This window comes from Podarcis cretensis, assembly GCF_951804945.1.
Source record: "Podarcis cretensis genome assembly, chromosome: 4".
Lineage (NCBI taxonomy): Eukaryota > Metazoa > Chordata > Lepidosauria > Squamata > Lacertidae > Podarcis > Podarcis cretensis.
In genome coordinates, this window is record NC_137173.1 from 48,608,062 (window position 1) to 48,623,947 (window position 15,886).

The 15,886-nt window shown below is 37.4% G+C and overlaps 2 long non-coding RNA genes across 14 annotated transcripts in view; one reads left to right on the plus strand and one right to left on the minus strand.

Moving 5' to 3' along the window:
• Window positions 1-15,886, plus strand: part of LOC307213857 — a 241,109-nt gene that overhangs the window by 137,702 nt on the left and 87,521 nt on the right. The gene's annotated exons all lie outside the window — the stretch shown is intronic.
• Window positions 1,592-4,774, minus strand: LOC307215390. Its single transcript, XR_013838497.1, has 2 exons — window positions 4,107-4,774; window positions 1,592-3,054 (listed from the first exon to the last, which is right to left on the minus strand). It is a non-coding gene; the product is annotated as an uncharacterized lncRNA (long non-coding RNA).

The window sequence follows — 15,886 nt, forward strand, 5'->3', positions numbered from 1 at the left end:
GATGGTGCAAAGGGCCAAAGAAAAGAGAAAAGATGAACAGAGAAGCAGCACATGAGGGAGACACAGAGGGCACAAGCAGCCTGTGGAAGTTCAGACAAAAATAGCAGGGCTACAAGATTCAGAGATGGGGGTCCAGAGAGACCTGGGGTGGGGAAGGGGGGTAACTGATAAAAGAGAGTGCAAACGTGTGGTGGCACCCCCTCCCCCGAAAAACAGTGCTTGTGCCACGGTGTATAAAGAAAGAAGGATGTGGGGGAGGGGGTGAAGTGTGTGAGTTTCAGATGTGCAGGGACATTAGACAGTGTTATGGTGCAACGAGAGTTAATGGATAATGGTTCAAAAAGAACTAAAATCATGTTTAGCAAAAATACTCAATAAAAATGTTCGTAACATGAGCAATTTGAGTTGTGTTCTGCTCAGGACTGACCACTGGAATTCAAAACTGCAAATCGGACGATGGTCAGGTCCAAATAGCCAGGTCCAGTAAAGAATTACAGTATCATTTGCTCTACTACAGGAAGCCAGGCTGCAGTCCTCTTTGCTAAATCTGTTACTTGGGCCGCAATCCTATTAACACTTACTTGGGAGTAAGGTTCGTTGATCTTAGTGGGGCTTATTCTGAATAGACATGCAAAGTATTATGCTGTTACTGTGTGCCTGAACCCACATTCCTCCTGGATGAACACAATGTGCTTCTTTGCAGTGCTGACACTGACCAGCTCAATCACACTTATTAGCAATACATAATGGCCAGATTGCTGTTTTCAGACTTATTCAGTCCCCCTTCCCAGTTTTTGGTGGAAATCATATTTCCATGTGAACGCACTCATGTCTACATCTAAAACAATGGAAAACTATGAAATATTATGGGATATACTGAGTGTTTGCTTTGGACAGACTCTGTTATATACAGTATGAAAGAGTTATTAATGTTAAAGTGAGCTTTAAAATTCCTTTTTCAATAGTTTCTCTTGTTGATATTCAGCTAGAATTAGCTAAAATCCAATTATATTAGTTTTTAAGCTAGCTGTGAACTAATTAGGAATAATTTTATAATGCACAACAAAGTAATTGTAGAAATAAGTTGGTTTTTTTAAAAGATATGTATTGTCCTTGGGTGTTGTGTTGCATTATACTTTAAATAGAATGGACTGTGATGGTAATGTTACTTTAGCAGATTGATCTGTATTTGTTAGTTGGGAAGAGAGAAACTTCCAAAATGTGATTCTTACAGAATTCTTTATGCAGGATAAAAAGATAATATATTCTGTTGTTTACGTGGAAATTGATAATGACTGTGATATAGAATTCCTAAAACATTCGTAATTTTGATTAGAACATTTATATTACTTTCTAAATTACAGTGAATAGTATCCCACACAAATTAATGCTTACATGAAATTGTGTCTTTGAACTAAGAGACATCACTGAAGGTGATTATGAATATCACTTGTTAAAAAACAGTATATAATTGTCAAAAACTTTATGAGGATTGTTTTTTGAGCATGTTATGAAGATTAATTGTTGCCAAGTAATGAGGAAAAAAATTACAAATATTAGTCAAAAGTGAAAATAAATTGACCCACTGGAGTTAAGAAAAAACTGAATTTTATTTTCAATTCAACATCACCCATCATGAAGGAAATGCATAAAGCTAGAAAGGTTTAATGTTTTTCTCCATCTCACAGCAGTTAGCTTAGGAAGAGGTCACAGAGCTTTCTTTCTTTTGGTGGGCAGCACAAGTTATTCTTATATTTTGGAAGGAGAGTTGAGAGGCCCATGCCATGAATTATCTGATTTGTAAATTCCATCACCTTGTTCCGGACTGTGAGAAGATAAAAAGGCACATACCACTGGTTCTGCAGCCAGTCTCAGACTTTTTCCTTTTCTTTTTTTGGTCTTGAATTTAGTTTCTGTTTGGGTAAAACAGTTTGCCGTAATGAAGCAAAACAAAAGAGGCTCTCACACACTTTGGATTGCCAGTGTTTCTCTGTTGTAGCTTCTAAGAGCTGCCTATTCTTCCCGGCCCACTTGATATCCTGCAGGTTGTGGCAGAACAATTCACAGGAAAAGCTTACACATTGAGCTTGCACGCTTCTTGACTCCATTCTAAACCCTTTGTTCACACCAGGGTGGCATTTTTTCACACAGCATGTGGCAGATTTGACTCCTCTCCAGCTTGTCTTATAAAATCAAAGTCTTCTTTAAAAAAAGATGGAGAGTGCGGCTCCTAGCCTCATCGAATCAAAATAGTTTTAATTAAAGATGTTTAAATTGCTCTGCTGAATTTGTAATAACCATACAGCAACAAAGGGTCAAGGGAAATAATGCAAACAGTCTTTAAACAAAAATGTTCACACTTCAAACAATGAACTAAACACACGTTTCATATTTACTAACATAGCCAATTAATTGCAGAAAATATGCATTCTGAATTGTTATTAGCATGCAGGGCTACTATACAATAATGTAGTATTTAAAATAATATTGTTTTTTAGACTACAGTATTTTTTTTTAATGAGATGTTGATCTACAATACTGTTATGCAACCTAGCTAAGATATAGTGGCATCAAATTTTACTATGTAATATGAATTTGTATGGTTAGTATAACATTCTGTTTTGTGAAACACTTTATTCAGATGCAATGATTTGCTACTAAGATTGCAGCTTTTAATGTTTTGTTTCATTAAACATAACTTGATAAAAATGAATAGTATAGTCACAGTTTTCTAAAAGATACTATCTTAAGATTTAAATTGGAACCTTCTATTTTAGAATCTTCATGGCAGCTAAATATTTAAAGTAAATATTCTAATAAGCGTTCAGTGAAGCATATAATGACTAAAATTCAAAATGAAATAAAAATGGCTGTACTCTGTTCTTTTTCTTTAACACGTACCTCTGAAATTGACACAGATGGACATTTTGTATGAAACAATTGTTTTCAGCTTATTTGTCTTTTGAGTTGACGCCTCTTGCTCTGTACTCACCATGATAAAATAGCTTGCATTTCACTATTTCTTTTCATCCTTGCTTATTCTATGAGAAAGGGCTGCAGAAATGTTGAATTATGCCATGGCTGTTATTAAAAGGGATATAGGCAGTTTGATATTATAGATATTTGAAAGTAGTGCTTGAATATTATCGTATATATTGTTCTGAATAGTTTTTTGTAGTGACAGATTATAGAATGAAATTTTTTCTTGGTAATAAAATTAGGGGATGTAACTCAATGGACAGCATCTTCCTTCAGATGTCTGGACTAATATTAATTCAAATGTTAATTTAATCTTCAATAATCTTATATGTGGACAAACAAGTTGCTAAAATGTGTAGCATGCTGTTCAGAACTGAAACAGCGTGGCATGTCATTAAGTATGAAACAAGTAAAGATAGAACTATACTATAAAACATTTCTTATTTAAAACATTTCTTATTTCGATTAAGAAACCATTTTTCATCCTTACAGTCATTTAGAAGTATTTTATAATGTATACAATAATGAAGAAAACCTATAACAATAATCTAATGTGTGCTTTCGCCCTAAACTGTTTTGGGGTATTACCATTCAAGATTCTCTGTATTCTGTTTTAGCTTAAATAATATCTTGCTACATTGTTTTGTGGCAAAACTGCAGCTTGAAGTAACAACGACAAACATATAAAATGCACCTATTTGTTAATCAAGACATATTTGCATCAAAGAAAATGAAAATGTAGAAAAAGCAATGGTTTATTATGTTTACTTGTTAAATAACTATGATCATAATAAGTAATTAATTTCCTCAAAATGTACTTTAAAAAAGAGGGAAGTGAAATAAGCAAAAGAGAATATTAAAATGAATTAGTTAAACAATTTACAGTTTAAACCATTTCCCCCTGAAAATTTCAAAAATGCAAGTAAAATAAATATGTAGTTATAGGTATATAATGTGTTTTGGTTCTAATACATTTGCCTGTATCTGGTAAAACAATTATTATAGTAAGTATTTTCTAATTTTAACTTCTCCAGCATCTGATAAAGCAAAGTATAGCAGGAAGATTAACAAATGAAGTTCTATGAAGCCAGATAAGTTTAGTAAGTGTATTAAAATAAGGTACCTACTTTCACAGAACAAATTTACCGAAGAAATAGCGTGATCTCATTTCATTAAGGTTCTGTCAAATGAAGAAGAAATATAAGACAAACATTCATCATTATCCACTCCAGAAAATCCCAGCTCATATTGCTTTGCATTGACTGTTTCTCTTCAGACTTTCTTCAAGTTAGCACTTCTTCCAGTACAGAGAAATCCAAAATCTTCAGCAAAATCCTATTTAGGTTTATAGTGCCTTTCCAGTTTGTGGCCTGTCCTTATATTATTGGAATCAAAGTATACTGTCTCTTCTAAAATTCTCCTTGGAGTAATCCTCTTCTATTTAAGTCTGGATGAAAAGAGTATTCATTGTGAATTATGTTTCATCTGTCACAATAACCTTCTTTATTCTTTAGTGCACCTCCCCTTTGCCTTTGGCAATTAGAGAAAATAGGTATGTCTTCCAAGTACAGAGAAACTGATATCTCAAAACATACACAGATACTGATGTCATATATAGACAGTTCTTGCTAAGCAGCAGTCTGAAGAATATATAAGCCCTTTTTGATTCCGAATTTTATTAGACCAGAGTAGAGGCAAGCATACTTTACAATGAACAGATTCTGATAGTTGTCAGGGGGTTAACTTTCCTGTCCTTTTTTTGACAGCCAGTGGTCATAGAGATTTGGTCACAGTATTTGAGGATGAGCAAAACATGATTATCAACAGATTTCAGAATACGTCACTTTATGTGCTTTGGGGACTGAAGATTGTTGGTTTGTTTTCCTTTTTAAATTAAATATATTTGAATGCTTGGTTTGATTTTGAAACATTTATACATAACTTTCACAGGGTTTGTCTTTCTCTCTCCCCCCCACCTCTTATGAAATATATTCTTTCAAATAAAAAATATGTTTGGTAGGCATTTTACTGAAGAGGGAACATTTCCATTATTTTCAGATCAAAGTTTCATTGACTTTGTGTTGAGAGAGATTAAGCTATAGTTCTCTTTTTTTACACATTTGTGAAAAATGATTTTTTTTCTTCCATTTTAAAAAAGGCAACACTTTTTCTTACTTTGTCTCTCTGAATGTGAGATGTGCTTCATTTATTTCTTCATTGAATTAGCTTTATTACTTGTAGTAGTAATCAAAGCACCAACAGTGTGATTTTAACACACTTTGGACTGCTCACGATCACTCAGTTTTTACAGCCTTAAATCATCGATATCCAAGTACTGTGCTGAGGAGTGAACCTTAACTATGACTATGTGGAAGAAAATGACTTTAAAAGCTGAGGAGAAGAAAGGTGATGGTTGACGTAGCCTGAGAATAACGATTGTGGTTGTACAGAAGAAGCATAACATCAATATGTAACTGGATAAAATAAATGAGAAACAGATATCTAATGAAGAAAACTACTTGGGAGTAAAGGAAACAGTTTGGCCCTTTGCACAGGTTTGGGCTCAAAACTGCTTGCTAAGCTATCTATTTCACACATGCAACGACAGAAGGTTCGATATTCATTCGATCGATGAGTGAAAAGGCACAATGGCAAAATCAGACGGACTTCTTTTCAAATACAGATCTCCAATGTCCCCCCACAGTCTGCAGTTGCACGGCTGGTGGTGTGGCACAGACGGAGCAAGGGTTACATCAAGGCTGTTCTCTGGACCGTGCAAACAGTCTAGACCGATGACCTGCAGCATCATGCCCTTTGAAGAAGAGACAAGTTCGGTCACGACGGAGAAAAATCAAGGCGTACCTCTTTTAACAATAGGGAGCAGCTCGTGGCTGCAAGGAGGTAAGGAGGGGTAAGGCAAAAAAAAAAAAATGAAAGAAAGAAAGAAAAAGAAAGAAGGAAGAAGCATCTGCTTCCATGGTTACAGGCCAACTATGAGAACCTTGCTTTTAAGAGAGATGGTTCTCATGCTCCCTCACAGCCCATGTCATGCATTATAAGCAAAGGCAGGTTGAGCTGAAATCCGCATAGATATTTCAGAGTAAAATGATACGCGAGCACATGGCTCTTAGCAAAAAAAAAAAAAAAAAAAGTCACATGACTTAAGAAGCAGGCTTGTGCTGTTTCAAATAGAGGACTTCTTTTTTCCTTACCCAAGAGTAGATGGAGAAGAGTGTTTGTACAAAACAAACATTCATATGATATGTAATATTTTCAGTGTTCTTATTCTGTTAACTGAGAAAAGGTCAAGGGTTAAGGGTTTTTTGTGTGTGAAAGGGCCACAAGCCCTTTTGTTAAGAAAGCTTTAGTGAATGCCTAATAAGATTTTGCTTTTCTTTCAATCGAAACTATTATTATAAGTTTGATGAGCATGAAAATACTTAATCTCTACCACTCTGAATGGATTTTTTAAAAAAGATTTTTTATTATTATTCAGAATGGGGGTAGTTTCGTAATGTTTACTTGACCAAAACATCTTCACTTTATTTACTTATTTTGTCAACCTTGATGTTCCTAAAACGGTTTGAAGAATGGATACAGCATTGTTTTAATTGCTTTAAATCTACAGTTAATGGTTTTTCTTTTTATAAAGAAAATGTAAATGTTTTTTTCCTCCAGAATAAGGTATATATTTTTGGACAGCCATGTGTGAGTGATAACAGTATGTTCATTTAAAATATTAACTATTTTTTACCCTTGTGGTATCTGAAGCAGTACTAGAACAGCGTTAGCAAAATATTATTTTAATTAAGCATCTAATTATTTCTGTGGACTCACACAACTGGGAAAATGACTTGGTTACCAAAACCTGTAAGCTCATGTTTATAATACGGAAATATTTGTGTTGGATAATATATAATATATTGGATAATATAGATTGTATTGAGTGTCTGTAAAGTTTGTACAAATATGTTGTTTTTTGTTCATGACAGTGTTTCATTGAATGCATAATTATAGAATTTAAATTAAGGTGATTAATATTTAGTAAAACACTATCATTTCTCAAGATACATTATAAAGTATTATAACTGGGAGCTCCATGGTGTGTGTTTGAAAGTAAGAATGCTTGGATGGCAATACAGTTAGTTGAATAGTGATAATGCCATGCTTTTCAAGGAGAGGGGGAGTCTTTTAGTATATCATTTGGAACAGGAGGAAGTAAGAGGACTTGACAAAACAAATATATCCAAACACTTAGGAGAAATCTAAGTGTAACATAAATGTTAACAATTTTCATGTTGTCTTTAAAAAAGGAACCATTGGTGTTCATCAGATAATTTATGGTATACATATTAATTATTAAGTTCTCCTTATGATTTCACGTTCTGCAGATTCAACTTAACTTAATTAGTTTGAGCGAGGTTTTTATATTTAATGAGACTTAATGATACTGATATACTGTATTATACTAATTATGGGACAATGCGCTATTCCTTATGTAACCAAGAAACAATAAACTTAGATTTTATACTGACTGTTACGAGATACTTCTAATTTTTCATCCCCACAATACAGCACCAAATAACTATATATTTGCAAACATAAAAATATGCTTACTGTCAGTGATGCATGTACCATGCTTACTGTTCAGCTGAAGCCTTATACGGTTGTATTTATTAGTTCCAAATAAAGAATCTTTAGACAAAAGACTGCACGTGAAGTATATTGCCTGTAGATATTTTTTTAAAACTAATTTGTATGCAGCCAAATGCAAGGTTTATATGATTTGTGTTGTGTTTGCTTTAAGAACAGGGCTTCATTTTCCTTTTTTAAAAAAAGACAGAACCTGGTGATGCTATAATGTTGAGCAGTGATTTAGTATTGTAGTGCATATACATATATAACTTTTAGCAAGACTCAAACCATAAACATGACCCCGCCCCAAAATTGATATACATTCTTAAAACTTTTGAGTCATTGGAGGACATGAGGATATTTATGTGTATGGGACTTCTTGTGCTGTGTATACTCTTTCAATCCATCTACACTCTTCTGCCATACTATATCCTCCGGATACTGATATCTTTGATCCATGGAGTAGCTTCATTGCTTATATCAATGTGTTATGAGGGAAGTTAGATCAACAGTGTCATAGAATGATCACTAGTGTGGGCGCGGTGATCTCCAAGCTTCATAGTAATGAATTGTAATTGGCCAATTAATGTGCCCTAGGGTAGGTGAAGAATGAGGTATATTGCAATGTACAGATTTAAAATTTTGTCTCAAAATATGTAATCATAGCACATAGCCTAGCTACATATTACACTTTCATGGTTTGATTTTAGGTGGAATTTGATGAACAAGGTGACAAAGGGTAAATTTCATTCAGAGGACCTGTTTGCACTAAACAGTTAAAGCAGTGTCATACCACTTTAAGCAGTTATAGCTTACTCTAAGGAATCCTTGGAACTGTGGTTTGTTTGTGCTGAGCAATGCCAGGAGACCCATATTCCCCTCACTGGTCTATAATTCCCTTAGAGGTTTTACACTCAATAAATCTTCCCAGGGAACTCTGTGAATTGTAGCTCTGTGGGGGGAATAGAGGCCTCCTTACGACTCTCAGCATCCTTAACAAACTACACTTCCTGGGATTTTGTGAGGGGAGGTATGACAGTTTAAAGTGGTATGATACTACTTTAAATGTGTAGTGCAGATTGGACCAGAAGTCTCAGCTATCAGAACCTGGCTACGTCTCACACTGCTAGTGTATTATAAGGGGGCTCTGTGTTGTAGCACATCATCACCTCCCTAACCTGAATGCTCTTGTTCAAGGTTCCAGCTAGCTATGCCCACCTTTAGACTACTAAAATGCAAGGGGCTCAAGCAGGGCATTTTACTCTCCTAGCTTGGTCTCTCCCCCCCCCCCCCCCCCGATTTTCTCAACATTTTATGGGGATTTGTTCCTAGAACTTTTTCTTATTAAAATATTTTTGTAGTTCTGGAAACCTTGGGGTGGAAACCTGCTGATACTTCCCTCTTGTTTCTTTGACACCCTAATTTGGATTCAATCCTTCTGGCACTCACCCCTTAAGTTTGCTGTTAGAAGAGGGATGTACCTGGGCTCTCAGTTTCTGCAAACAATTTGGAAGTGTTAGGGGATCCCTAGCAACCATGCTTTCTCTAGTTTTCAGCTCCTCTCAAAAATGGAAACTATTATTATTTCCAGCCAGCAATGAGGAAAAGGTAGGAGAGGTACCCTAGAAGATTACCACATCAAGAAGAGTCCGAAAGGACTTCTACTTTTAAGAGTTGAATATGAACTAACATTCCATGAACTGCAGAGTAGTTGTAGAGAGAAACAAGTGATGAAAACTAGTCTTCAGTGAAAGTCTATAGTAGCCAAAGACAGAGAAGTTCCTGGCAAGTATGCCTAAGATTTCAGCCTTAATCTTTCAGGTTTTGCGCTTATTTTTGTAATGTAAAAACAGTAGCAGCACCTTTCTAGTTTGGCCACATTGTTTGGAAAAATGCTTAGGTCTTAAAAGTCCTATGAGTTCTTCCCTGACAACAGAGCTGTCTGCCCTCAAGCCCGTGAAGCAGTTTTCATGGCTGAGTATCCCGCAGCACCACATTTCTTTCTAGAGAACCCACTTGACCTAGTTTCTATCACTGTATTATTTACTCTTTTTTTGTTAAGCATGCTTAGCAAAATACAGACCTTGTTAGAACCAAGTCAAAAACAACAAGTAGGCACATTAATGGTACAAAGTGTTTATTTATTAAATTGTACTTAGCATCACAGAATCATAAATTTGTAGAGTTGATACCCCCAGGGTCATCTAGTTCAACCCTTGACAATGCAGGAATCTCAACTAGATTATACATGACAGATTGTCATCCAAGCTTTGCTTAAAAACCTCCAAGGAAGGTGAATTCACCACCTCTTGTGGAAGTCTGTTCTACTGCTGAACAGTTCTTACTGTCAGAAAGTTCTTCCTGATGTTTAGTCGGAATCTCCTTTCTTGTAACTTGAAGATCCTAGCCTGTGGAGCAGGAGGAAACAAGCTTGCTCCATCCTTCATACGACAGCTCTTTAGCTATTGGAAGATGACTATCCTATATCCTTTAAGCTTCTCTGCAAGGCAATCATGGGGAACTTTGTCAACAGTCTTGCTGAACTCAAGATATACTATGCTCACTGCTTTCTCCTGATCCACAAAAATAGTAACTATCAAAAAGAAAAAGAAAAAAGAAATGAGATTCATCTGGCATGACTTCTTTTTGAGAAAGCCATGCTGGGTCTTAGTAATCACAGCATCTTTTTCTAAGTGCTCAAGGACTGACCCTTTCATTATCTGCTCTAGGACATTTCTTAGTATCGTTGTCAAGCTCATAAGTTGGTAGTTGCCTGGGTATTCCCCCCCCCCCTTTTGAAGATGGGGACAATATTTGCCCACCTCCAGTCTGTAGGGACCTTACCTGTTCTCCAAGAATTCTCAAAGATAATAGACAGATTCTGCAATTACATGCGGATGGGGTTTCTGTTACTTGCCTTTGTGTATGACAGCTGGTAACACTCTATCCTTATGATGATGTATGATTGGACAGTAAACTAATCAACTATCCTTTGTCATTGGTAGTAGACTGGGAGCAATAGAATACAAATTAGGGAGATCAGAAGGCCTCCATCATATGCCAATATAATAATGTTTTATAAATCCGTGGTATGGCCACACTTGGACTACTAAGTACAGTTCCAGTCAGTTCATCTCAAAAAGGACAGTGTGGAACTGGAAAAGCTTCAGAAAAGGGCAACCAAAATGACTGGAGCAACTCTTTTAATGAGGATTTTTAATTTTTTTAAAAGGGTGAGCTTGGGGGAAGGAATGATAATGCATAATGTAGAGAAGTGAATTGAGGAAAGTTTTCCTCCCTCATAATATTGGAACCCAGGACTGTTGAACGTTGGAAGATTTGGGGCACACAAAGGAGGTCCTTCATACAGTACAAACCATGAAATTTGTTCCCACAAGATGTAATTATGGCCACCAACTTGGCTGGCTTTAAAAACTGGTTAGACAAATTGATGGAGGGTAAGGCTTTCAGTGGCTACATGTCTTAACCAAGATTCCCTTCCCCTATGTCTCTTAGTGAGAGATTTCACAGTAGTTTGGTGCCCCATCTTGTGGAACCTGGACACTGTACTCTTTGCTGAAAATTATCATTTTAATTTTTTTAAAAAAATACGTATAACACACTTCTTTTTGCCAAACCTAAGGGAGCTGTTATTAATGCAAGAGAATTCTGAAAACAAACAAACCAAAAACACAGCCATCAGCAATTTTCCTGCACTAATGATTTGGAAGCAATGATTTCCTATTTGAATGACAATATTTTAAATTAAACAAACCCTTTTTAGAATATTTGTGTTGTTGGGCAAAAGTTCTCACTGTTCAGAGGGCCTTCTTGGTAGTGGCGCCTGCCCTGTGGAACACCCTCCCATCAGATGTGAAGGCAATAAGCAATTATCTTATTTTTAAAAGACATCTGAAGGCAACGTTTAAGGAAGTTTTTGTGTTTTTAATATTTGGTTGGGAGCCACCCAGAGTGGGCAGGGTATAATTTTAATTATAATTATTTAAACAAACAAGCAAAAGCTGGAAATGTTGAAAGTGCCTTCCCTGCCTTATTGAGCCAGAACAACACTTTTCAGATAACGCTGCCATCTCATCAGAACTACATGTAAAAAAGTATATCCCCCCTCCTTCAACTTGTTGTCTTTCCTGAACTCATTATTATGAAGTAAGAATGATTTGGAACCTGCTTGGAATCCTACACCCATTAACATTGTGATTCTGACTTTAGGGAGGCTTATTGACAGTCCCTTTCCAGATCTGTGGAACCCATTGATTTAGCTTATTTGCATAGTCCTGCTAACCATGCAGAGTGACTAAGACCTATCGGCTTTGTTCCTGCCAGCCCTGACTGTCATGAAGCAGTTTATTGTATTCTATACTTCCTGAATAGGGACACGGGTGGTGCTGTGGGTTAAACCACAGAGCCTAGGACTTGCTGATCAGAAGGTCGGCAGTTCGAATCCCCACGATGGGTTGAGCTCTCGTTGTTCGGTCCCTGCTCCTGCCAACCTAGCAGTTTGAAAGCACGTCAAAGTCAAGTAGATAAATAGGTACCGCTCCGGTGAGAAGGTAAACGCCGTTTCCGTGCACTGCTCTGGTTCGCCAGAAGCGGCTTAGTCATGCTGGCCACATGACCCGGAAGCTGTCTGCGGACATACGCCGGCTCCCTAGGCTTATAGAGCGAGATGAGCGCGCAACCCCAGAGTCGGTCACAACTGGACCTAATGGACAGGGGTCCCTTTACCTTTACCTTTTTATACTTCCTGAATGCTGTTCAAAGTTGTGTCTGCCATCCTTAACCTGCCCACACTGGCTTTCTCAGATTAAGTGACTTATTTTTTTTAAAAAATTACAAGTTCTCTTAAACTGTCAAATGGGAATTTGTGTTATTTTGATGTGGGAAAATCATATTTATGTGACATCATTATGTCAGTTTAGTGATGCTTATACTTATTTTGAACATGATGTCGTATAGCAGAAGCTGATGCTTATGTCAGCGCAGTCTATTTCAAGCTAAAGTTCATTCTGAAATGATAACTGTAGGGCCCATAAAGCAAAATATCATGTTAAAGAATGTCATGTCAGAATACCTCTTGGGCACTTAATCAGGTCAAAAAGTAATATAATAATCTTTTTGGCTCATTTGTCTTTCCCCCCTGAAAGCAAGGACTAGTTGGAGTCTGATCAGAATTCTGAGTCCTTTAACATCTTGACAATGACTTTGGCTGATTTTTCCATTAATGCCTTACATACATTTATTACTACTTACTGGTGTACATTTAAATTCCTACTATAATTTGAATTAGGGCTCAGTAAAAATCTAATGTCAATTTTCACAATAAAAAGGGAATGTACCCCTGTTGTCGAGGCAACTAGTCTATTACTCCCCAGTCTTGGCACACAACAAAGTGTAGAGCATACTCCAAAAGAATGACTTGGTTTGCCCATAATCACAACTGATGGACTAAGTAGCATTTTACTTAGTAGTACAATAAGGAGGAATAAATAAATTGGATGCTTGAGGAACTGAATTTCTGATCCTTACCACCTCCTCCTGGATCTCCCAGATAATGTCCACCTGGAACAACATGGGGATTGGAATGTAGTTATTCTTCAGATTTCACAGATCTCCAAATTCTGTGAATTCTTGCATTAAAAATATTTTAGGAGAAAATATGTTTTGTATTGTGTAAAGTCAAAACAATATGTGTTTCAATATGTACTTTTAATAAAAAAAATATATATGTGTATTTACATACTAATTTCATGCAGAAAACATCAGTACAGAAATGGGATGGAAAACTTAATGAATGAACATATGTGAAAATGATACAGGCAAAAAATAGACTGACAGGGCCATTTCTAATTATCATCATGTGATCATTGTTTCAATCAATTGTATGTAAATTTGCTTGGGATTCTTCTAGTTTGATCCACCCCCACATTTTTCAGTAGATATTAATTTTATATTTTTGTTATTAATCTTGACCATTGATTTTCTGTATTGTCTATGAGCTCTAATCATTAATTTTCATTGCATCATATTAATTCCTTGGCCCGTTGTTCTCTGAGCCCCCCAAGTGGAACAGACAGTGGCTGAGAAAGTTCAAGAGCAAGAGGCTGCATTCCTATACTCGCTTGCTTCAGAGTCCCACTGAACTCAATTGGGCTTCCTCCTAAGAAGGCACACAGAGGATTACATTTTGACTGTTGAAAATAGGAGAAAAGAAAATGGAGGAAGCCTAGGAAAAAATATGCATAGCGAGAAAAATAATGACAGGAGGATTTTGTTTGAAGATTCAAGAATATTTTTTATAACTACAAGTCTGACAATTAGCTGTTGAAATCAAATGTTGAAAATCAAATATGTATAATCTACCCCTTCCTCCAGTCTTAGTTTTTGTTTCCCTCTTAGGGTTGTCAGATCACAGGGTTGCAGAGGCAACAGAAGTCTTTCAGTTGGCTGGATTCCCCTTTTATACAGCAGCCATGTCTCTTTCTAGATCTACTAATCCTAGGCTCCTTTGCCTTTTGTCCCTAAGTCCTTCAAACCTCCCTTAGGGTGCAATCCTATCTCCACTTACCTAGGAGGAAGCCTCATTACTCGATGGAATTTACTTGTGAGTCAACATACATAAGAGTACACTATTCATTTATCTTTCCTCTTCCTTCATGTCCATACCAACAATCTGAGGTTTTAGGCCAGTCCTACTTTCTCATCAGAGGGACACGCGTGGCGCTGTGGGTTAAACCACAGAGCCTAGGACTTGCCGATCAGAAGGTCGGCAGTTTGAATCCCCTCGACGGGGTGAGCTCTCGTTGCTCGGTCCCTGCTCCTGTCAACCTAGCACTTTGAAAGCACGTCAAAGTGCAAGTAGATAAATAGGTACCGCTCGGGCGGGAAGGTAAACGCCGTTTCCGTGCGCTGCTCTGGTTCGCCAGAAGCAGCTTAGTCATGCTGGCCACATGACCTGGAAGCTGTATGCCAACCCCAGAGTCGGCCACAACTGGACCTAACAGTCAGGGGTCCCTTTACCTTTACTTTCTCATCAGTTCCCTTATTTCTTTATCCCTACCAGTGGCGTAGCGTGGGGGGTGCAGGGGGGGCTGGCCGCACCAGGCACAACATCTGGGGGGGGCGCTCGCACTCGCAGCTCTCTGCCCCTACCTGGCTCACTCACTCTCTCTCAGTACTGTCACAGATTTCGCCCCGGGTGCTGACAACCCATGCTACGCCACTGATCCCTACCACATTTGTCCCTTCCTCAAGTCTTTACCTTTCCACATTTTGTTTAGTCAGCCTCTCAGCTAGCCCCTGATCACTCTTTTAGCTGTTCTCATACCACCTCTCTGACCTTAAGTGCTACAAGGCTTCTACAGATCTCATTTTTATCCATTTTGTGTCTCCCTTCCTTCTCTTTCGGTTATTCTCTCTTCAGGTTCTTGTTTCTCAGCCCATGTATCACTTGCTCCCATGCTCCATCCTGGGCTTTCTTTCTAAAGTACAGCCCACTCCTGTCATTTCTTTAGGGCAAGGTGAAATCCTATAATGCCTGACCTTGGTCATACTTGCTGGAACAAGTATAAGCCCAACAACCACTGAAAGGTCACTGCTTCCCCATCCCTGTAGTAGTAAAACTGATGACTTTATTTTCCTTCACTGAAGCTGAGCTGAGCTGGGTGGAAACTACACACATATAAAAACCGTTCTGGAAAAAATTTTTTTAAGCGTTTTTAAAAATACACTGAATTTTCCATAAGGCTCACCATCGCCATCTAGTTTCAAATTGTATATTGCACTTAAAACATTTTATTTGTGGCTGTATAGCTGAGTCCCTGAACTTCAAACATTATAATAACTTTGGGTCAAAGTTCTTTTCAGTGCTTTTATTTTTTGCATTTAACATGATTGTTTGATAGAAAACAAACAAAATAGGTGTAGCGACTTTGGAATGGCAAGTGGTTTAACCCTTTCCTTCCTCACCATGACCCCACTGAAAATCCCAATGGGAGCAAATGGCAGGAGAGGGGAGTTTTGTTGAGCCTGTGGCAAGCAGGGAAACCAACCTTTCCTGCAACAGTCCCAATCAGGCATGGCCACACCTACTGGTTTGTTGCTGTTGTTGTTAAGGTGAATTGCAAAAATACATGTAATGCCAAATGTAGTTATAAACTTCATAAGCATTTCATGCCAGCATTGTAGCTCAGCCAGATGGAACTGGAAGGTTCCCTGACTCAAGCACAGTACAATATTGAAGCTTAGCCAATCC